The sequence below is a fragment of the Gopherus evgoodei genome, chromosome 2, assembly GCF_007399415.2.
Source record: "Gopherus evgoodei ecotype Sinaloan lineage chromosome 2, rGopEvg1_v1.p, whole genome shotgun sequence".
NCBI lineage: Eukaryota > Metazoa > Chordata > Testudines > Testudinidae > Gopherus > Gopherus evgoodei.
The window spans coordinates 174,645,931-174,663,768 of NC_044323.1; positions in this window are offsets into that span (position 1 = coordinate 174,645,931).

A 17,838-nucleotide genomic window follows, 5' to 3' on the forward strand; every position below is an offset into this window, starting at 1 on the left:
CAGGGGCTCAGGGCAGGGAGTTGAGGTGCAGGAGGTGTGCAGGGTATAGCAGGGGGCTCAGGGCAGGGAGTTGGTGTGTGGGGTGCAAGAGGGTGAGCAGTGCGGTACGGGGTCGGGAGTGCAGGAGGGGTGTGGGGTGCAGCAGGGAGCTCAGGGCAGGGAGTTGGGGTGCAGGAGGTGTGCAGGGTATAGCAGGGGGCTCAGGGCAGGGAGTTGGTGTGGGGTGCAAGAGGGTGAGGGGTGTGGTACGGGGTTGGGGTGCAGTAGGTGGCTCAGGGCAGGGAGTGCAGGAGGGGTGTGGGGTGCAGCAGGGAGCTCAGGGCAGGGAGCTGGGGTGCAGGAGGGGTTCAGGGTATGAGGTCCAGCCCAGCACTGCTTACCTAGAGTGGCTCCGGGGTGGCAGCAGTGCACACCGGGGCCAGGGAAGGCTCCCAGCCTGCCTGCTGTCGCCCCCAGCCCCGCTCCACTCTGTTCCAGGAAGTGGCTGGAACCATGTCCCTGCAGCCCCGGGGCGGGGGGAGCTCAGGGTTCCGTGCATCTGCTGCGCTTGCCGCTCCTCCAGCTACCTCCCATGAAGCTCCCATTGGCCGTGGTTCCTTGTTGCCAGACAATGGGAGCTGCAGGAGGTGGTGCCTGGAAGGACCCAATGCAGGAGCTGTCTGCCTCCTTACCCCTCCCCACTGGGCCGAAGGGGTGTGCTGCCAGCTGCTTCAGAGAGCAGCACGGGGCTCACAGCGCCACAGGCAGAAGGGGCACAGAGAGCTTGGTGGGCCGCACACAAGAGCCCTGCGGGCCACTTGTTTGAGACCCCTGGTCTTGAGCATCATGGAACAGAATGTGGTGCAGACACACTGTAAAAAGGGTGACCTTTCATTTGGAAAAAAAAAAAAGACAGGGTAGGGGGTAACTAGTCAGGACCAAATTCCTCATCAATCACTCAGCATGATGCATCCCCAAAGCAGCATCAAAACTGGGAGCAATTTAAAGCTATATCTTCTCCACTCTGCATGTGAGGGAAGATAACAGATACTAGTACTGGTGTGGGGTCAAAGTATGATGGAGGCCTCACAGTACCTGTATGATTGTATTAGTCATGGGGCAATCTCAGATTCACTTACGATATGTGTGTCTCCTTGATGACATACAGGCAGCTTGAAAGAGTTTCTCTTTCACCAACAGAAGCTGATCCAATAAAAAGATATTATCTCACCCTCCTTGTCTCTCCAACATCTGGGACCAACACGGCTACAACAACATGGCAAACAAAATGTCTCATTGACGCCACACTGACATCATGCTTCCATTGAACATTGTTACATACTGGGTTGTGGGCTATTGTATAGGGGCACTGCTTCCATTGCAGAGGCGTTTACTGGATTTTCCTTATTTCTCTCTGAAGGCATCAGATGTCTGTTATTAATCATCATTTGTATTACCATAGTACTTAGTTATGGGCCACGACCCACTGTGATAAGTGCTGTACAAAACACAGAACAAAAGGATAGCCCCTGCGCTGGATCTCTGTTCATTTCTAGTTTCTGTGTTGCTAAATTCTTTTAACTGATTACACGCATATGGTAAATCTCTAATCGTGTGTATCAATGAAAACTCTGTTCAAGAGCTGGCAGGACATGCACAAGTGCAGCAGACAGCACTGAACACAGTAGCAGTGTTTGTATGCAGTTACATCAGTCAGCTGCATATTCTTTTGTATATATCCAATTCACCTCAATTGTTATTTATTCCAAAATTTTAAATTGCATTCCCATTAATCCTGGCTTTTGGTAAGTTGCCAGTTCAGATGAGGCACCACTGTGCTAGGACAATGTTTTCCTTATTGTCATCACAAGAAAAATCAAGAAGTGAAATCATCAGAGCCCTATTACAATCCCTAAAACTTAAAAAGTTTATTCTTCATTTCTTCTTACACTGAAAGTTAGCAGACACTCTTTTTGCTTTGCTTCTTGATGCATTTGTAGAGACAGGCTTAAGCTGCAAAATTTATTTTTATATTCCAGACATTGACCAAAGTTCCAGGGTGTTCTCGCCCAGGCCTACTTATCTCCTATAATTCCTCATCCCTGAGCTGGGCACAATTCACACAGTGGACCTATTCATTCTACCCCAAAGGAACCAGCTTCTTAAGTTCCTCCGAGTTCAGTTCTGCTGCAGATTTGTTTCAGCCCCACACACTGGGCCTGATCCAAAGTTACAGGAGTCTTTCCATTTACTTCAACAGGCTTTAAATCAAGCCATCTGTGTCTGGCTCCAGTTTAGGGTCGGGGGGAAGAGGATTTTCACTCACAACTGCTGGGCGCTTCAAATGAATTGAATTTTCAGTTACAGAAGCCTATTAGCCTTCCTTTTATGCCATGGCAGCTAAAGTATTCTGTTGGCTGAATCTGCATTCTTCCATCTCTCTCAGTCCGATAACCAAGCCCACCATTTCACCACGGGCTTTCCATAGCACAGTGACCTACAGCCAGCCTAGCTGTGCCAGAAAGCCATCAAAATAGCTTCAATCTGCAGAAAAGAAGCCTGAATTTCTCTTATGCCAGGTTTCTCCTTAGGCTGCCACCTTACCAAGCCTGGTGACAGTTCTCCCAGAGAACAATGCAGCAGCAAGTGCTCCACTAGCTCATACCACCTGCTTGCCAGAAGACAATATTATAAAATAAATTTAAATTAAATGGAATGAGTAGATAGCAAAATGCCTAGAAGACCTAGACTTTGCTGGTGATATTGCGCCAATGAGCAACGCCCCTGGAAAGATTAAAAAAAAAAAAAAAGGTGCATCTACACTTACGGCTGTGTGTAGAGTAGACATTGCATGCCCAGCCAGCATGGGTATAAATGGCAGTGTAAATGGTGAGGCACCGCTTAGGCAAGCAAAGTAGAGTAGAACAGAATGCCCTCTATGCCTGAACCCACAGGTTACATACCCTACACAGGCTCTCACATCCAATCAATACCTGGCATGTCTACACTGCTCTTTTTAAACAGTGTACTGTCCAGTTGCTGCTCTGCTGTCACAGTCTTTCCCTACTGCAGTGAAAGGCTCTGATAGAAGGGTAAGGGTCTGGCAGGGGGGAGGTAGAAGGGAAAACTCCAGCAGTAGTGTGGCAGCCTCCCCACTGTCAGAGTCTTTCACTATGGCATGCAGCTACACACCACAATGACAAGGAAGGATGCATTCTGCTTTCACTCCAGTGTGGAGTCACACATGTAGCGTCCGTACGCCAAAAAGCGCCCCCCAAATTTTTTTTAAACGGTTGACCTGCCGCTGCTGCTGGGACAGAGAGGGAGTCTGAGCTGCCAGCGGCAGCCGGCAGCCCAGGGGGTCCCCCGGGTGAGGGCGCTGCCGTGGCAGCATGCAGCCCAGGGTGTCCCCCGGGTCAGCGCGCTGCCGCAGCAGCCGGCAGCCCAGGGGATCCCCTGGCCCAGGGAAACCCGAAGCTGCCGGCTGCCGCGGAGGCGCACTGACCTTGGGTCAGCACGCACCGCCGCGGCAGCTGGCAGGCCAGAGGCCCCCTGGGTCAGGGCGCCACCGTGGCAGCCGGCAGCCCAGAGAGTCCCCTGGGTCAGGGCGCCGCTGCGACTGCCCAGAGGTTCAGGCTGCCAGTGGCGCACTGACCCAGGGGAATCCCTGGGCTGCTAGCAGAGGCTCAGAAATCAGAATCCCTCTCCCTCCCAGAGCAGGGGCTCCAGCCTATGCAATTTTTCTCATTGCGAGGGGGGGGCGCAGCTCTGCTTAGCGCACGTGGTAGGAGCCCTGCGACGGCGCGACACAAGGGCTTCTGGAGGAAATGGGGGGCTGCCCCCTGGCTCAGCCTCCACATCAGCCCCAGTGAGGGGCAGGAGAAGAAAAGAGCCTCAGCGGTGGTCTGGTGGAGTGGAGGAAGAAAGAAGACCCTGACGCTCATGTGCTGGGCAAGGTAAGCAAGTGCTTCCCCACAGCTCGGCGTCAGGCGCCTGTGCTCCTGCCCCCTTGGTCCTTGGCTGGTCCCTGCTCCTGCTCCCCTTGTATGTGGGCGGCTCGAGAGAACAGCAGCCTGCAGAGCTGAGCTGCCCCAGTGCCCCCAGGCACCCCCCTTGACCCCATCCCCGCCACAGCGCTGATCCCCAGCTCTGAGCCCAGCCCCTCTGAGCTGGACACCACCCTGACTCCATCTCCCCACATCCCTGAGCCCAGCACCTGTGAGCTGGGCACCCCTGAACCCAGAGCCCAGCTCCCCACCCAGCCCTAGGCAACAACAGCACCACCCCCAGGCAGCAACAGCCCATTGGTACCAACCATCACAATCACCCATCATCTGTCCATTATGTAATTGCAAATGTATACAGACCATTACAGCTTTTAATGTTTTTAAATAATGGATTTAGTGTATTTTCAAATTATTACAAGTTAATTTTTGAATGTATTTCACTAGTTATTTTTTACATTTCCTAATACATGTTACTATAGTATTGCAAATGTTTTATGGAAGGGGCCCCGATTTTGCTTTGCCCAAGGCTCCCTGAATCCTCTGGGCAGCCCTGTCTGAGTTTTAAGCCCTTCTGCTGTGTTTTGCCTGCAACAGGCAGGCCTAAGCCTGTGAGTGACCCCCATAGCAGCTGCCTGAAGAAGTGCTTGGGGGAATCATGCAGAAGGAGTGTGATATTTATTTGAGTTCTCTCCTCATGGAGGCTGTGCTCCACTTGGTGCAGGACAGCAGTCTCAGCAGGACTCTAGGCCCAGCGTCTTGCCTCAGTTTGTGGACTTGTACTGCACCCATCACCGGGCTCAGTCTGGCACCGTTACCCCTCGCCAGTGCCCAAGAAGCAGTCAAAAAAGTTGGATGGTCTGGTTAAGTTAGTTGTCGTGCTGTTGCTTGGCCAGTGTAGAGACCACTGAATGCATAGTATTCCTCTGTGATGTTCTGTCCTGAGCACAATTGGCATGTTATAAGGTAGTGCCCGTGAGGGACAGGTGTCTGTTTATGTCATCCAGCCATCATGTCTTAGGTCTTCTGAGGGGGGAGCTTTTCCATCCTGTTTTCATTGGATCAAAGTCAAAGATTATTTTCATAGGGAAGTTAGTAGGCATTTAGAGCAGATGAACATACCACCACAGAGAGCACTTGGTAACCATTTGAGTGTGTGTGACCTATTTAGTTAGAAAATGGAATTTTTCATTCAAATTGAGTTTGTACCAGTTGGAGGTGCATGGCTAGTTAGGCAGAATGGGTTCCGCAGCACTCCCAGTCAGATTTTGATATGAAGGAAGGACGTATACGTGACTAAAAAAGGTGTATTTCTGATTACAATCAACATTGCTTAATTTTAAGGGAAAGTCATCTTGATCTCTTAATCAATATTTACATCAAACAGTTGATGAAATTCAAATAGTTAATTATAGTAGGTGACATGCATTCTCTATCCTTTACTTTTAATAGTGAACAAGAAAAAAGACTGATAGGAATAAAATTTCATTTTTTTTTTCATTTACAGTTGATGCAGCCTCATGGCAGATAAAAAAAAAGGTCTGGGGCACAATTTCGTGACAGTGTATTGTGTATAATGTATGTGATTTTGGGGAGGGGGGGCGGGGGGCACAAGATGGAAGTTTTGCCTAGGGCGCAAAATATCCTTGCACCGGCCCTGGCTACACACTGCCATAAGCCTAGACATAGCCAAAGACAGACACCTTGGCAAAAACAACAGGCCAAGCAGGGCTCAGAATCAGTTATGTCAAAACACACATCACTGACACCAAGCAGTAATATCATATCAGGAGGCAAAAACATCAAGAAAGAAGAACAGTTTATTTACTTGGGCAGCCCCATACTAACCAACAAAGATCTCAAGAAAAAAAATGACTTCAATGATACGAAAGGCATCCACAGAACTCAACAACATATGGAAATCAAAGACACACATTATACCCAAACAACTGACAATTTTCAACTCAAATGTAATCTGTGCTAATGTATGTAGTGTTAGGGAGCATCCATTCCGTGGCTGCAAAAGTTGGAGGTCTCTTAAAATGTTACATAGAAAACTAGATGCCTTGAAAATAAGTGCCTAGGAATGATTCTGGGCATTGGTAATTTATTGCTTCACTATCCAATCAGCAGCTTGTTTCTACTAGAAGCATTGGTCATATCTGGGGCATGTACTTGTGACACATGGCCAGAAAGGGTTAAGCATCTGCAGGATAAATCGCCCAAATTCAACCTTTAGACATATTGGAAAGGTATGCAAATAGTAATTAGGGCCATTCCAAGTTAGATAGGCTAGAACTTTGAAACACAAACCTGTATTGTTAGAGAATTAGACGCGATACTAATTGTGCGTGTGTGTACTTCTATCTTGTTAGATGTTAGCCATGTAAACAGATAGCTCTAACTGTCACTACAGCTATTGATTCAGAGATCAAAAGGGAATGTTAACATTTAAATGAAGCTTGGGTGAAAAAATGTTATTGTCTATATGTCTTTAAAGTTTGTGATAAACTGCTTAATGGATAAATTCGCTTATGTTCATCCATGTAATTATCACTTATCGTTTATTAAGTATAAATGCCTGCGATGTGGATATCCGCAAATATGAAGTGGATATCTGCAGATTTCAGGACTCTAACAATGAAGTGATGACAAGGATAAATTTTTAAAAAGAATTACTTGAGACCCTAGTGTGATGTTCCCCTGTTGTTATCCGGACTGGTGATCTGCTAGGTCACTCCAATCCTCAACTCTGGGAGCCAGCCTTACCCTGCTCTGCTGTGAGAACTCCCACTCCAGGGCTGTTCACACACAGCCTCTGGCATGTAAGCTGCTTGGATTGTGCAATCGAATAACACTAACCACTGTCTCTGGTCCCAGACAAAACTTTAGGAACCTCCACCTTGTAGTATCCAGTTATGCCCACTGGATGCTGAAAGCTTATATGAGTGTATCCATTTAACAAAGAAATAGATATGCACCAGGCTTGTTATTCCAAGGGGGAGTCTCTGACATGCTTCAAACCAAATGCACTGCTTCAGGTAGAACAATCAAATGTACTAACTACAAAGATAGATTAAGTGATTATAAGTCAAAGCACAACAAGTCAAATTTCATCAAATGAAATAAAAGCAAAATGCATTTTAAGCTGATCTTAACACTTTCAGTGCCTTGCAAACGTAGATGCTTCTCACTACAAGCTGGCTGGTTGCCCTTCAGGGTCAGGCGAACATTACCTCATCACAGTCCCAAACTGACCAAAGGAAGGGGGATGACTCACTCGAGAGTCCAACAAATCCTTAGTTGCTGCCTAGGCCAGTGTCCTTTGTTCCTGTGAGGCTGGGTTAGGGTTGTCCCATACCTGCCCTGATGGGGTGTGAACTGCCCCTCTGCTCTTGGAGAGTTTTTGCCTGAGCTTGTTTTAAGCCATGAGGACACATTTTCAGCCCCATAATTAAATATGTGAAATTACAACCTATAACATGACTATAAAATTACTACAACAACGCTCAATGCATCATGAGCCTTCCAAAGACACCCAACATGACAAACTTTGCATTGGATACCACACAATCATATTATAAGGATGAATATGAGGGTGCAGGTTGTTTCCTCGAGGTACAGAACATCACACCTAGGTCTCAAGAAAGAGAACAACATCTGTCTGTGGACACATAGCTCAGCAATCGCAAAGTGACTCGATTCTAGCACACATCCAATCAGACAAGATCACAGGCAAAACCAGGAAAAGGAAGAAAGAGCCAGCTACATCGGAAGCATTGCCAAATAGACTGACATCCAAAGGAGAGAGGAAGTTTACAATTCTGTTTCAACTGTGAAAGATGGAAGGTGGTGGTTGACAACCAGAAGATTGGAGATAAGACATTTTCCTCTATCCACTTTTGAGTACTAAACGGAATGACTGGGCCCACACATCTATGCACACATGGGATAGCAGATGACTCACTTCCTGCAAAAGCTAGGCATGACAGAATGAATTTAAAAAGTCTCTAGGAAGCATATAACAAATTGTTGCAACTAAGAATATATTATTAAAAAAATAAGGTGGTCTACAAATATTGATCTACTCCACTGTGTCATCCAGAATTAGAGACAGACCCAATCAGAAACCCTGATTTGGACCCTCCCACCCCCACCACTGGAAATTTGAAATTTGCTCTTGGCAAAATGGCAATAGACTGATTCAAACCTCCTTTTTCTTGAGCAATCCTGAATTCTACACTATTCAAAATCTGGATCCAGATCTGAATTCTGCAGTTTAGGCTCATCTCTATTAAGATTATAGCCACATAAAATGGCATCAGCAGGGCTTGATCTCACTAAAACATCTAGTAATAGTCTACAGACCAGATCCTGAAGTCCTTACTCATTTTTATTCAGTCAAAACTCTCATCACCTAAGTAAAATCAAATAAAGACTTCTGGGTTTGGCCCTACATAAATATTTCCTCTCCTTTATTTTCTCTCCCACTGTCTCAAGATGTAGCAAGAAAACCAACTTGTTAAACAGCTGAGTAGAGCCAAAGGTCAAGAGCATTAGCTACCCTGAATGCTAATGTATCAGTGGAGGAGATGGAGCTTCAACATAATTCTGAAGAGTGACTCTAAACTAGTGTGATATAATTAGTTTCATCCCAGGCCCCTCAATCTTTGCTGGATTAATACAATTTGATTCTGGTGATACACATGAAAAGATAGACACTTGAAATGCTCTCTTGTCCAAAATAGAACACAAAAAAATCACTCTGAAGGCAGATGGCACCTCTGTGATTTACAATGCTTCAATAAAGAAAGATTACCATAATAATGAAAAGTTTACAGCCTGGTGAGAGAGACATGAAAGAACCATGCTAAAAAAGGGAGGAGAAGGGGAGTGTGGGGTGGGGCCAAGGGGAGGTCTATTCTATGGGAATGTCACTCATTGTAAATACGTAGGAGCAGAGTTTCTTCACTCTGTCCTCCACTTCCCATTTTGTTCATGTCAAGGACTGCAATTAGTTTATATTGTGTACAAAGAGAGATCATAAAAGACAAGTAGCAGTTGCACTTCTAAGGTCTGCGCACCATGATGGTACCCATCCCATTCCACGCCCTCCCATTAGACAGAAGAATATAAGCCTCATTACTACTGGAGCCCAGGATCACTGACAGCACAATTTTGCACAGCTTCAGACATACAGCTTGTTCTATGGAGTGCCAGCTTTTATTGGTCAACCTGGCCCTTTGTAAAATCATGCCAAAAGCTGCTTGGTCTGAGGACAGATGTTCTTTGTTCTGCAACAGATGCATCCTTGCTTTGTCCCCTTTCTTTTATGGCTACATTGCTGCAGTAGCATCCTATCCCCAAACAGGCTATGTCTCACATCTGCCGTAGCTCTAAAGGAGACATTCTTGCCTGGGATTTATAGCGACTGACTTAAGTTATAGGCACACTGCTACTGCTAGTTTTCCCCCACTGTTGTGTGCATGTGTACTTTGTTTTAAATGACCAAGGGAGATGCCAAATCAGTGAAAGTCTGTAATTCAGACATCAGATAAGGATGTAAAGCAATAAGATGTTTGGGGGGGAAGCTGAATCAAGCAAGCCCTGTTCAATTTGTCTATCATCCATATTTGTACTAGTTTGCCTTTTTTCAGTATGCGTTATTAGTTTTGTTATACCACTTTTGTGGGGGGGAGGTATATTAGACAGGAAGATGAGGACAATCCTGCCTAACAGATTACAGAACAAAATATCTCAGTCTATGTCCCAAATAGAGTTGTCCCTACTTGGTCCTGACTCAGGCAAAACTCCTATTGGACTTCAATTATATCTTACCCTTCAATTGTTGGCTAAGGCATTTTAAAGAACTCACTACAAGCAGAGAAAGAAATCAAGTTCTGCTTTCAAATAGGGCTTAGTTCATTTTTTTTTAAATCATCATCAAAGCTTTGATCATGAAAGCTTTAAAAGAGCTTTTTAAAAATTGTACAGTAGAAAAGATCCCTACAGAATTACTACAGGGAGTTGAAATGGAATCAGGTCCCGGCGTCAGTCCATTCTTCTTAATACAGTGTCCAAAAGTATTGCTTTAGAGAGAAATTTAAAAAAGGTAGCTCCTCCCATGAAGAGTTCACCATCTGAAAGCCTAACCCTGCAAACTCTTACTCCCTCCTATGAATTGTTACTCACATAGGACTAGGTAGGCTTATTGTCAGGGGGATGACTCACTCAAACAGGTGAAAGCAGCAAAGAATCCTGTGGCACCTTATAGACTAACAGATGTTTTGGAGCATGAGCTTTCGTGGGTGAATACCCACTTCATCAGATGCATGTAGTGGAAATTTCCAGGGCAGGTATACATATGCAAGCAAGCTAGAGATAACGAGGTTAGTTCAATCAGGGAGGATGAGGCCCTGTTCTAGCAGTTGAGGTGTGAAAATCAAGGGAGGAGAAACTGGTTTTGTAGTTGGCAAGCCATCCACAGTCTTTGTTTAATCCTGAGCTGATGGTGTCAAATTTGCAGATGAACTGAAGCTCAGCAGTTTCTCTTTGAAGTCTGGTCCTGAAGTTTTTTTGCTGCATACAGCCCCATCAAACAATACCCAGTGAAACATCTCTGCCCACAGAGTTTCTGACTGGCCTTGAATGTGGCCTGTGCTTTGGGTGGTGGTTCCTTTTGTTTCAGTAATGTTATTCCTGCTTCTTACATTTATCCTGAATGAAGGGCAGCTGTCACACCTACCAGTTTTAACAAGGTTTCATCCAGCCTCCATCATAACAATGTAGTAAATTAGCATCCACTGATCTTTAACTGAAAAAAAAAAAGGGGGGGGGACGACAATGGGTTCACCTATTTTTGTTGTCCAGTGTTACATGCACAGTAACCAAGAGCCTATCTTTCACTCCTGGAGTTGATTTCTAGACATATTTCAAAGTTTCCTGGGAGGGATAGCTCAGTGGTTTGAGCATTGACCTACTAAACCCAGGGTTGTGAATTCAATCTTTGAGGGGGCCACTTAGGGATTTAAGGCAAAAATCTGTCTGGGGATTAGTCCTGCTTTGAGCAGGGGGTTGGACTAGATGACCTTCTGAGGTCCCTTCTAGCCCTGATATTCTATGATTTAAATGGAATTACACCAGAGAGGAGTTTGACCTGCTGATATAAAAATGCACATTGCCATGTGGCTTGCAGGGTTAGGGCTAGAACAATAGAGGCTCAGGTCTGAACAAGTCATCTTTTGTTGACTGGAGTTTTATTGCATGGGCCCTAGTTTAAATCCAAATTTACACCAACTTGGCAAAAGTCTGTAGTTGCATTTCTTCTGCATATATTTACAAACAATAAGCATGAAGACAAGTGCAAGCCAGAGAGTACCTCCTGTATTTCCTCTGAGCAAATTTTAGTCAGCACAATCCCTTCACATGTATCTCTTTGGAGAAAAGAACACACTGCTTAAAGATGTTGGATCATCTGCACCAAATTATCTCTGAGATGGGAATGCCTCCATGAGCTGCCCCTGACTGTGAATTAACCCTCAAGCCCCAGGCCAATGTTCGGCCTGGCAAGACCTTTTTAGAGACCCATTGGGGCAGATGCGGCAAGACCTTACGGTCCCTTCCAGAGGATACTAGAAGGTCTGTACATCCCCTCAAAGTTATATTTATGAAGTTCAAGTTGAGAAATATCTTTAGATACCCAGAGGAGGAAAAAAAACTGGAAATGGGTAAATGTTCACTGAACGGAGTAGAAATTAGCTGAATTTTGCCTGGAAGAATGTAAAAATATCAGCATTTTCCACAGAGAAAGTATCTTTAGTCAGAAGAAATAGTGTTGGAGTGAAGGCTTATGCCATGTACAGCAATTTGAAAAGAGTGGGAAGAATCTCAATCTATTTTTTGTCCCAGAAAAAAAAATAGATCATTACATCGAAGTGTTTGCAAAAGTGGATGACAGAAGTCTGACATCACAAAGTGGACTCAAGTGCCCCACACAGCAGGAGCAGGAAACAGGACTAGTATGTCAGTCTCTACAATAATCTCCTTTCTTACTGCATTCAAAATGAAGATGCTCCCCCTTCCTCCCTACCAAGTGTAGTCATTGTATGCAATTGCCTTTAACCAGTATTTGAATACAAGAGGGGCCTGTATCATGCCATAGATCCAAGGATTTATGCCAGCAGATTAAATGTCAAGGGTTCAATTCTCAGTCAAAAGTTGGGCTTCTCTCTTCTATTCAGTCAGTAACTTGAGCTGTAAAACCCTGGCACTCAGATCCTCCTTCCCAGCAGTGTCTCAAATGTATAGCATCTTTCAAGCAGATTTTATTTATTTTAAAAAAAAAAAAACCCACTATCATCTTTCTGACTACAACTTTCAAACAACAAGAAATAAAAAACAGAAATAAGTGTTCTCCTAGATCCTGTCCGTGTAAACAGCTAAGAGGGCAACGGGGAATAGAGATGGGCTCAAAGCTAGATTTTTGTTCTGGTGTGTCCTCTGCAATAAGGTGGCACACCACACCTGCTTTCTCAAGCTCAGGAACACAAATGGGGAGGAATTTTTTTAGTGTGCATGTAAAGGCAACATGCATTTCCTCAGAAACATCCTTAGAAGTTCAACACAAAATAATGTCCTCATCAGACAAAGGCTCTTCCACATTTTTCATCACCTGTTCCAGAATGTGTTTATTTTGCCAACTGGACTCTAATTTCATAAATTATGGAAGGGCCTCTTTGTTGAGGAAAGCAGACCTGTGCTTACAGCAGTGACCTGCCATGGGAAAACATGTCAGTACACAGGAAGAGGACAGGAAGTGGTGTTTATAATATGCAACAATTGGGCTGCTCTTTGCCAGAAAAAATGAGGTCAGAGGGTCATGGCTGTTCTCTAGAAATAGATAGCAAGCTAACACCAAAAACCCTCAAAGGACACAGGTTCTGTGCAATTATTTCAAGGAGCTGTTTCTAGCCATAATTTGCACTTGTTTTTCCAGGTTTGATTAAATCAGTGGTCAATTAACTAGAGTTTGGGGGGAAATCTGTAGCTTTGTTTTAGGCTTTCATGTGAAACCTTTCTCCATCTTCAGTTTGAATTGGTTCACAAGAGAAACAGGTCAAATGCTGAGTCTTCCCTAATGTGGGAGAAAAGCTCCATTAAACTCAGGAAGTTCAAATAATTTCTTCCCACATCATGAATCATTCAGGTTCACTTGTAGTTTGCTCAAAGATTTGCCCCACTGTGAGGCAGATTCTGCTATGCCTATTACGTTAAGCAGCACCTTATTCCATAAGTGGCTTCACTGATTTCAGTGGGACTGCTCAAAAAATAAGGTACTCTTATCCTGAGTAAGAGTATCAGAATCTAGTCCGTTGTGCCAATAAGGCTTACTCCAAACTCTGGCTAGGTTTACTGGAAATTTTGGAAACCTGGATAAGTCTTGAACACTGAAACCAGAACATGTACAGGAGATGCTCTTCTTTTTTCTTTACCTTTCATAATTAGCCCAATGACATTAATTGAAAGAACCCCACTGATTTCATGGGGTTTTGGATCAGGGACTTGGTGCATATATTTTTAAAACGTTGATTGTTCAATGGAATTCAAAATATGGGGGAAGTGAAAGAGAGAGGCCTTGGCTACATTGGAGAGTTGCAGCGCTGGTGGTGGCTTTACAGCGCTGCAACTTACTCACCGTCCACACTTGCAAGGCACATACAGCGCTAGCTGTACTCCTCCTCTTCCTGGGGAATAACGACTGCAGCGCTGGTGATGCAGCGCTGCTCCACCAGTGTGGCCACCACAAGCGCTGTAATTGGCCTCCAGAGTATTCGGAGGTATCCCAGAATGCCTGCTCAGCCACTTTGCTCATCATTTCAAACTCTACTGCCCTGGCCTCAGGTGACCCGCCCTTTAAATGCCCCGGGAATTTTAAAAATCCCCTTCCTGTTTGCTCAGCCAGGTATGGAGTGCAATCAGTGAATCTTTCCAGGTGACCATGCCTCCACGCACCAAACAAGCCCCAGCAAGGAGCAATGGTGAGTTGCTGGACCTCAGTGTTTGGGGGAGGAAGCTGTGCAGTCAGAGCTGCGCTCCAGCTGTAGGAATTATGATACCTATGGGCAGATCTCAAGGGCCATGCTGGAAAGGGGCCATGACCGGGACGCGGTGCAGTGCAGGATTAAAGTAAAGGAGCTGCGGAGTGCCTATTGCAAAGCCCGTGAGGGAAACCACCACTCTGGTGCTGCCCCCATGACCTGCCGTTTTTACAAAGAGCTGGATGCAATACTTGGGTGTGACCCCACCGCCAATCCAAGGACCACGATGGACACTTCAGAGCAGGGGGGAGATGGAGGCGGAGGGGGGGAGGAGGAAACCGAGAGTGAGAGTACTGGGGTGGGGGGAGACACCCCAGAGTCCCAGGAGGCATGCAGCCAGGAGCTCTTCTCAAGCCAGGAGGAAGGTAGCCAGTCGCAGCAGTCGGTACTTAGTAAAGGACAAGCAGAGGAGCGGGTTCCCCGTAAGCAACTTTTATTTTCAGGATGGAAATGTTTTGGGAGAGGAGGGAGGGTGAGGGCTGCATGCATGCATGCCTAGATGCGGAATAGCCCATTGATGTGATCTATCACATCACGGTAATCGGCCTCAGTAATCTCTTCAAAAGTTTCAGCCAAAGCGTGGGCAATGCGCTTCCGCAAGTTTATAGGGAGAGCCACTGTGGTCCTTGTCCCAGTCAGGTTAACGCGTCCGCGCCACTGTGCCGTGAGGGGTGGGGGGACCATTGCTGCACACAGGCAAGCTGCATAGGGGCCAGGGCGGAATCTGCATTGCTGTAGAAGACCCTCCCGCTCTTCCCAGGTGACCCGCAGCAGCGAGATATCTTCCAGGATTAACTCCTATGGAAAATGTTGGGAAAGTGTTCACTGTAGGTGCTCCCTGCAGCAGTTTGCTTTCCCCAATGCACAGAAACCCTGCACAGCCCTGAAGCAATCAGTCCCTCTTACTCACCATTTCGTGGCTCCTGTGGGTTATGTGCACTCTATTTGGTATGGGAAAATTATGCTAAAGTGAAGACTGTAAACTCTTTCACTGTCTGGGAATAACTGTCTGAGATATAAACAATGCTGCCTCTGTTAACTGTTGCCTTTTTTTCCTTTCCACAAGCGACCTTGAGTTCTCAGCTGCCTGTGTTAACAGCAGCTCAAAGACTGCAAAACCTGCGGAAGAAGCCACGAAAAAGCAAAGATGACCTGCTGCAAATAGTTATGGCTCACTCTGCCAGAGAGAATAAAAAAGTGCAGGACTGGAGGGAAAGGGAAAGCAGGGTCCGCCAGAGAAATGCAGTGGCCAGGAAGAAAAGCACAAAGCAGCTGATAAGCATCCTGGGGCGCCAAGCGGACTCTATCCAGGCGCTCGTAGCCATGCAGGCAGAGCACTACCGCACCCCCCCATCCCAAAGTTCTTTCCCTTGTGCCCCAATGTCAGCTCCAAACCCCCTTCCCCAGCATCCAGGTTCTTACCTCCACCAGCTGCCTCCAACACCTGTATGTTCACCAACCAGCCCTGAGAACTACGACCCTTAACCTCTGCACTCAACCCCCATCACCATGCAGTATAGGCATCCTGAAGTGAAGCAGTCATTGCGCAGCACTCCAGACAAGACATATTCAAACCTGTGACTGTACAGTTCCCCACCTCACCTCTTGCCCTTTTAGGTTCCCAAAATGTTGTGAGTCTGTCAATAAAGTTATTTTCTTTTCAGTAAATGAATTCTTGGCTTTGAAAACAGTCTTTATTATTGCAGAAAGTCAAAGATACCTTTGCCCAGGAAAGAAACAGGCACTGCAAATCAGCTTAGGAAAAACAGATTCCTACTAACATTGTAACCACTGCACTTCACTCCCATGCAAGGCACCAAACATTACTGTTGGTTTTCAGCCTCAAATTCCTCCCTCAAGACATCCCTGATCCTTGAAGCCCTGTGCTAGGCCTCTCTAGTAGCCCTGCTCTCTGGCTGTGCAAATTCAGCCTCCAGGCATTGAACCTCAGAGGTCCATGCCTGACTGAATGTTTCACCCTTCCCTTCACAAATATTATGGAGGGTACAGCACGCGGATATAACCGCAGGGATGTTGCTTTCCCCTAAGTCTAGCTTCCCATACAGAGATTGCCAGCGCCCTTTTAAAAGGGCAAAAGCACACTCCACAGTCATTCTGCCCAGGCTCAGCCTGTAGTTGAACCGGTCCTTGCTCCTGTCAAGCTTCCCTGTATACGCAGGGCCGTCCTTAGGCATAGGCAACATAGGCAGCTGCGTAGGGCACCTGAAAATTTGGGGCACCACTGGGTCTTAGTGTCCACCCACTTGTTTTCCTATCCCTGTTCTGACCCTTCCTGCAGGCTCCCACAGATGGCTGCTCTAGCCTGGTGAGTCTGCCTTGGGAGGGAATCTAGTAGTTAAAAGTGAAAAAACCTCCAGCCTGCCAGACCTATTAGCACAACATTGAAACTGTTAAAGAGACATTCAAGGGATAATAAAGCCATTTAACAGGCATTTGCCAACTCCAAGGTATATACTGACAGGTTTCAGAGTGGTAGTCCTGTTAGTCTGTATCAGCAAAAACAAGGACGAGTCCTTGTGTCACCTCAAAGACTAACAAATTATTTGGGCATAAGCTTTTGTGGACTAGAACCCATTTCATCAGATGTCCAAGAAAGCTTATGCCCAAATAAATTTTTATACTGTCAGTTTCTGACTTTACTGACAAAAACAGTTGTGCATTAATGTAATATTTACACAGAACATGTCAGTCTACAGGACCTTAGTTTAAAATTTGCTTTAAAAATATTTCATTAGTGAGCTGGTGAAGATTATAAAATCACATTTCTAAAAAATGCTTGCATAGAGTTTTAGATGCACAATCATCTTTAGCCTTAAATGTGTGGATCTTCACACATAGTTTTTTAAATAAACCCTTCAAAAGAACTCCCTTATCTAAAATACACATTTTAATTACTATAGTTAAAAAAAAAAGTGCTTCCAAGCCTTCCTGTCCTTTCTGTCCATCCCTTCACCACCTCTCCCCCCACTCCCCACTGAAGAGAGCCCTTAAAGGGACAACAGTCCTTCCCTTCCAGATAGCTGGACAAAGAGTTCCCTTTCTTTACTTCTGACTATCCGACAAACTAGTTTTAAAAGAACCCTCCAGCAAAATCAGTACTTTAGTAAGACAAAATCCTTGTTATACCTAAAACCTTTGGAAACATTTTTTTAAAATTGGTGAAATTTCATAACCATCTCTCTTGTCATGGAGATTACACAAAGTAAATTACTATTCCCTTTTTCTAAAAGCAATGAACATTGTTATGAACACACTAAACCTCTCTGATTAATTTAAAAGAAATGTCTTTGTTTCAGTGAGTTAAATATGTAGTAATCTGGAATGCTGGCTTAAGATTTGAGTACATTTAAAATATAAATTCAACTTAGAAATACTGATGAAGAAAATGTAAAACAGAGAAGAGCTGCATCATGTATTCCATTATATGTAATGTATTCAGCAGGAGAGCTGACTCACCCTTACTATGAAGGTTTTGCAAATAAATCTCTAACAAACTTCAGGGCATATCAAAAAACCTGTGACTGACATTTTTTATTTCCAAATTTTAGTGCTTTTAATTAGGTACTTTCTTCATGTCCATTCTTCATGAGGGAGAGTGCATGGAAGTCTCTGCGGGGAACTGTGACTCTCCGCCACCATGAGGCAGGCCGGGCATCTCATTATCCTTTACTGTCAATTCCCTCCTCCCCCTCGCCCACCAGGCTGTGAGCTTGGGCTGCCATCCGGCATAGGGGCAC